The 6,631-nt window shown below is 42.0% G+C and overlaps 1 pseudogene; it reads left to right on the forward strand.

Moving 5' to 3' along the window:
* The first annotated feature begins 737 nt into the window (after positions 1–737).
* Positions 738–4,305, forward strand: LOC144579686 (uncharacterized; annotated as a pseudogene).
* Positions 4,306–6,631: the final 2,326 nt, after the last annotated feature.

Here is a 6,631-nt window from a genome sequence, read left to right on the forward strand (position 1 = left end):
TGGGCCCACTAAGCAGGGATTCTGCATTAATGTTGTAGCTTAGAGAGTTATAAAAAGGCTCTAATAGTTTATTTGCTTGGTTACTTAAATGTGGATCAAAAACAGCCCACTGTGAGCAAGCTGGAAATGCCTGATATACCTTGGTTTAATGTAGAGGAAGGAATCAAAAGTGTACAAAGATTGGGATGCTAGAGTCGATTAGTCACTTTAGACCTACTCATCCCAGCTGGGAGGGTCCAGAAGACACACCCTTTACCAGTACTTTGTGAAATAGATTTGTGAGGGCTGCACCTGCATCCTTGAAGAGTTCTGTGCTTGCTCTTCTCTGTATGCCAGATCTAACAGCAAGAACCGTAGTCCCTCAACTATAACATTTAAATGCAATGGGAATAATAGAATCCCAAGGTGGCAGGGGCCAAGTGGTGGAACTACACCATCAAAGGCAAAGTGGGCATAGTTACCATAACGGACAGCAGAGGCAAAGCAGCAATTAAAATTGTCTGACTCACATAGAGCTCTGGCATTGGCTAATAAATCAGTCTTCTAGAGGTGAAACTGTTAGGAAGCCTACTGCTTTCTTATTTAATTTATGCAAATGAAAACTTCCAGGTTGATTGGACAAATGACTAATTTGAATTACAAAAACAGAATCATGGGCCCTCAATTAATTTACAGACTTCAACCAGTTAACAGACCCAGAACCCCTTGAATGAAGGGGAGACCAGGTCCCCTCGAGGATGGACCTCACTACACTACTGACAATTTCTGCTGTTAATCTTCCTTCCATTCTTTCTCAAGGAGACCTCTGGCCTTTTACCAGGGTAACTGTGCATTGGGGAAAGACAAATGATCAGACATGTTGGGGACTAGCAGACACTGGCTTTGAGCTGACACTGATTCCAGGGGACCCAAAGCATCATTGTGGTCCTCCAGTTAAAGCAGGGGCTTATGAAGGTCAGTGTGTTAGGGGAGGTTTAGCTCAGGTCCCACCTACAGTGGGTTCAGTAGGTCCCCAGACTCATCCTGTCACTATTTCCCCAGTGCCAGAATTCATAATTGGCACAGATATATTTAGTAGCTGGCAGAACGGCCATGTTGGCTCCCTGACTGGTAGTGTGAGGGCCAGTGTGGTGGGAAAGGCCAAATGGAAGGCATTAGAATTGCCTCTATCTAGAAAAATAGTAAATCAAAAACAGTAATGCATCCCTGGAGGGATTACAGAGATTAATGCCACCATCAAAGACTTGAAAGATGCAGGGGTAGTGATTCCCACACATCCTTGTTCAACTGTGCTATTCAGCCTGTGCAGAAGACAGATGGATCTTGGAGAATGACAGGGATTATTATAAACTTAACCAAGTGGTGACTCTAGCTGTAGCTGCTGTACCAGACGTGGTTTTATTGTTTGAGCAAATTAACACATCTCCTGGTACCTGGTATGCAGCCATTTATTTGGCAAATGCCCTTTTCTCCATTCCTGTCTGTAAGGCCCACCAGAAGCAATCTGCCTTCAGCTGGCAAGGCCAGAAATATACTGTTACTGTCCTACTTCATGGGTATATTGACTCTCTGGCTTTGTGGCATAATCTTGTTCAGAGAGATCTTGACCACTTTTTCCTTCCACAAAAATATCACACTGGTCCATTACACTGATGACATTATGCTGACTGGATCCAGTGACTGAGAAGTAGCAAACACACTGGACTTACTGGTGAGACATTTGCATGCCAGAGGATGGGAAATAAATCCAACTAAAATTCAGGGACCTTCTCCTTCAGTAAAATGTCTAGAGGTCCAGTGGTGTGGGGCCTGTCACGACATTCCTTCTAAGATAGAGAATAAGTTCCTGCATTTGGTCCCTTCTCCAAGCAAGAAAGAGGCACGGCGTCTAACAGGCCTATTTGGATTTTTGCGGCAACAGAGTCTTCATTTGATTGTGTTGCTCCAGCCTACTTGTGGAGTGACCCAAAAAACTGCCAGTTTTGAGTGGGATCCAGAATAGGAGTAGGCTCTGCAACAGGTATAGGTTGCTGTGCAAGCTGCTTTGCCATATGACCCAGCAGTTCTGATGGTGCTTGAGATGTCCGTGACAGATGGGGATGCTGTTTGGAGCCTCTAACAGGCCCCCACAGGTGAATCACAGCAGAGGCCTCTAGGATTCTGGAACAAAGCCCTGCCATCTTCTGCAGATAACTATTCTTCTTTTGAGAGACAGCTCTTGTCCTGTTATTGGGCCTTGGTAGAAACTGAATGTTTGACTATGGGTCATCAAGTCACCATGTGACCTGAACTGCCTATCACGAAGTGGGTGCATTCTGACCCATCTAGGCATAAAGTGAGGCATGCACAGAAGCATTCCTTTGTCAAATAGAAGTGGCATTTAAGTGATCGGGCTTGAGCAAGTCATGAAGGCACAAGTAAGTTACGTGAGGAAGTGGCTCAAATGCCCATGGTCTCCACTCCTGACATGCTGCCTTCTCTCCCTGAGCCTGCACCGATGGCCTCATGGGGACTTCCCTATGATCAGTTGACAGAGGAAGAGAAGACTACTGCCTGGCTTACAAATGGTTCTGCACAATGTGCAGAGGCACCTCCCGAAAGTGGACAGCTGCAACACTACAGCCCCTTTCTAGGACATCTCTGAAGGACAGTGGCAAAGGAAAATCTTCCCAGTGAACAGAACTTCGAGCGGTGTACCTCATTGTGCACTTTGCTTGGAAGAAGACGCGATATAATGGTCAGATGTGCGATTATATACTGATTCATGGGCTATAGCCAATGGTTTGGCTAGATGGTCAGGGACTTGGAAGAAGCATGATTGAAAAATTGGTGACATAGAAATTTGGTGAAAAGGCATGTTGATGGACCTCGCCGAGTAGTCAAAAACTGAAGATATTTGTATCCCATATGAGTGCTCACCAAAGGGTGACCTCAGCAGAGGAGGATTTTAATAATCTAGTGGATAAAATGACTCATTCTGTGGATACCACTCAGCCTCTTTCTCCAGCCACCCCTGTCATCATCCAATGGGCCCATGAACAAAGTAACCATGGTGGCAGAAATGGAGATTATGCATGGGCTCAGCAACATGTACTCCACTCACCAAAGCTGACCTGGCTATAGCCACCACTGAGTGCCCAATTTGCCAGCAGTAGAGAACAACACTGAGCCCTGGATATGGCACCATTCTTTGGGGTGATCAGACAATTACTTGGTTACAGGTTGATTATATTGGAACTCTTCCATCATGGAAAAGGCAGAGGTTTGTTCTCACTGGAATAGACACTTACTCCTGATATGGGTTTGCTTATCCTGCACACAATGCTTTTGTGAAGACTTACCATCCATGGATTCATGGAATGCCTTATCCACCATCATGGTATTCCACATAGCATTGCCTCTGACCAAGATGCCAATTCCACATAGCATTGCCTCTGACCATACTTCAGCTAAAGAAGTATGTCAGTGGGCTCATACTCATGAAATTCACTGGTCTTACCATCTTCTCCATCATCCTGAAGCAGCTGGATTGATAGAATGGTGCAACGGCCTTTTGAAGTCACAATTACAATACCAGCTAGGAGACTATACTTTGCAGGGGTAGGAAAAAGTTCTTCAGAAGGCTGTGCATGCTCTGAATCAGCGTCCAATATATGAAACTGTTTCTCTCAAAGCCCACAGGCCCAGGAGTCAAGGGGTAGAAGTGAAAGTGGCACCACTCACCATCACCCCTAGTGACTCACGAGCAAAAAGTTTTGCTTCCTGTTCCCATGACGTTATGTTCTTCTGGCCTAGAGGCCTTAGTTCCAGAGGGAGAAATACTGCCACCAGATAACACAGCAACAATTTCATTAAACTGAAAGTTAAGATTGCCACCTGGACACTTCGAGTTCCACCTACCTCTAAGTCAACAGGAAAAGGAGGGAGTTACACTGTTGGCTGGGGTGATTGATGCAGACTGTCAGGATGAAATCAGTCTACTATTCCACAATGGAGGTAAGGAAGAGTATGCATGGAATACAGGAGATCCATTAGGGGATTATCATGCCCTGTGATTAAGACCAATGGGAAACTACAACAGCCCAATCCAGAGAGGATTACATATGGCCCAGACCCTTCAGGATTGAAGTTTGGGTGACTCGACCAGGTAAAAATCCACAATCTGCTGAGATACTTGCTGGAGACAAAGGGAATACAGGATGGGTAGTTGAAGAAGATAGTCTTCAATATCAGCTGCAACCATGTGACCAGTTGCAGGACATGAGAACTTGCAGTTGTCATGAGTATTTCCTCCTTAGTTTGTAAGGAACATGTTTGTGCATGTATATACTTGTATTAAGAAAATATCCTCCTTTAATTTCCTTTTTCTTTTCATTTATCATGTGCATAAGATTTGTTGACTTCATATCAGCATTTAAGTATTGTTAACTTTATGTAATAGCATTTGGCTTAGGGATTGATGTGGTTCCAGTTGTACGAAGGATAGTTGTATTATATTAGGCATAATTATGACCTTATTATTGTCTTCATTTGCAGATTATGTATAATTTCAAGATATGTGTATGGGTTCAAGTTGACAAAGGGTGGACTTATGATGGTTAATATTGAGTGTCAACTTGATTGGAATGAAGGATGCAAAGTATTTTTTCCGGGCATGTCTGTGAGGATGTTGCCAAAGGAGGTTAACATCTGAGTCAGTGGACTGGGAGAGGCACACCACCCTCAATCTGGGTAGGCACCATATAATTAGCTGCCAGCATGGCTAGGATAAAGGCAGGCAGAGGACCATGAAAGGACTGGACTGGCTAAGTCTTCTGGCTGTCATCTTTCTCTCGTGCTAGATATTTCCTGCCCTTGAACATCAGACTCCAAGTTCTTCAGCTCTTGGACTCTTGGACTTACACCAGCAATTTTCCAGGGTCTCTTGGGCCTTTGACCACACACTGAAGGCTGCACTATCAGCTGCTCTACTTTTGAGGTTTTGGAACTCAAACTGGCTTCCTGGCTCCTCAGCTTGCAGATAGCCTATTGTGGGACTTTACCTCGTGGTCATATGAGTCAATTTTCTTAATAAACTGTCCTTCATATATTTATCTATCCTATTAGTTCTGTCCCTTTAGGAAACCTTGACTAATATATTCCCCTATAAGTGAAGGGAAAAATCAGAGGTAATAGACTGAATGAAATGCAACAAGGTACATAAAGTATTTCTACTTGCACAATCTCTTTGCCAACACTTGGTACTGCCATTCTTTTTAGCATTAGGCATTCTAAAAGGTGTACAGGGTTTCCCATTATAATTTTTATTTTTTAACATTTTGCAGGTAAATAACCCTTATAAACATTGATGCAAAAATCCTCAAATAAATGCCTAGAAAAATCACACTCACTACACATCCAGAGGTTTATCCACCAGAATCAAGTGAGAACTATCCATGAAAGGCAAAGAGAATTCAACATATGAATCAACATTTGTTGATTACAAAGAGTGTAACACAAATAATGTAAAATAACATATTACAACAATCAGTGCGATACATCACACTTGTAAAATGATGGAAAAATCACAATCATATCATTTGATGCAGAAAAAGCATTAAACAAAATTCAAGATGGATTCATGACAAAAACCCACAACAAACCAGGAATAGAAGGAAACCATCTGAACATAATAACGACCATATATTAATAATCAACAGGACCATCATACTCAATGGTGAAATTTGAAAATCTTGAAATAGCTTGACATAGCATTGAAAGTTCCAGAGCAACCAGTCAAGGAAAATAAATAAAAGGCATCTGCAAAGACAAGAAAGAAAAAAAACTATAGACAGACAACAGAATCTCATGTGTAGAGAATTCCAAAGATTACACATATACACACTGAACTAATACATGAATTTAGCAAAGTTTCAGGACACAAAATCAACATGAAAAAATTACTTGTACTTCAACACACCAACAATAAATACTCTGGAAAAGAGGTGAAACCAATAGCATTAACAACAGTATCAGAAACATAAATAAACCACTAAGAAATTAACCAAGAAGGCAAAAGACTCACACACTGCAAACCACAAAACAATTCTCAAAAAATTAAAAAAGATACAAACAAACGAAAGATACCCATGGTCCCCTCAGCCTCTCTCTAAGCTGTATGCACACTTCTATTCTGCCTTTCATTGCTCACAGTTCTGGTATCCACTTCAAGCAATTCTCCTTTCCTTCCTTCTTTTCTCTCTTCTGCTGTCTCTCTTAATTTCATTGACTTTTCACCGACTTCCCTCAGTAAGACAAATATTCAGCCACTCTCTTCCTCTTCCACATTCACCTGAAAGCAAAAAATTTCCCCCATACTGTAGTATTCTCAGTATTGGGAAAATTCACATTCCAAATAAAAACCATCACCATCCACTTCCAGAGATCTTGCAAGTAGGTGAAAGTCTGTCAGGACATCCAGAGAAATCTTTGTCTTTTTAATATTCTTCTATTTTAACTACTTTTTCTTCAAGCACCAGCATCCACAACTATTTCTTTTTAAATTATTATGAGGATCATAAAAAGGAATGATTTATCTCCAGCTTTGACAAACCTTGAAGAAATCGCCAGTAAAAGAAAAAGAAAGCAATCA

This window comes from Callithrix jacchus, chromosome 16 (assembly GCF_049354715.1).
Source record: "Callithrix jacchus isolate 240 chromosome 16, calJac240_pri, whole genome shotgun sequence".
Classification (NCBI taxonomy): Eukaryota; Metazoa; Chordata; class Mammalia; order Primates; family Cebidae; genus Callithrix; species Callithrix jacchus.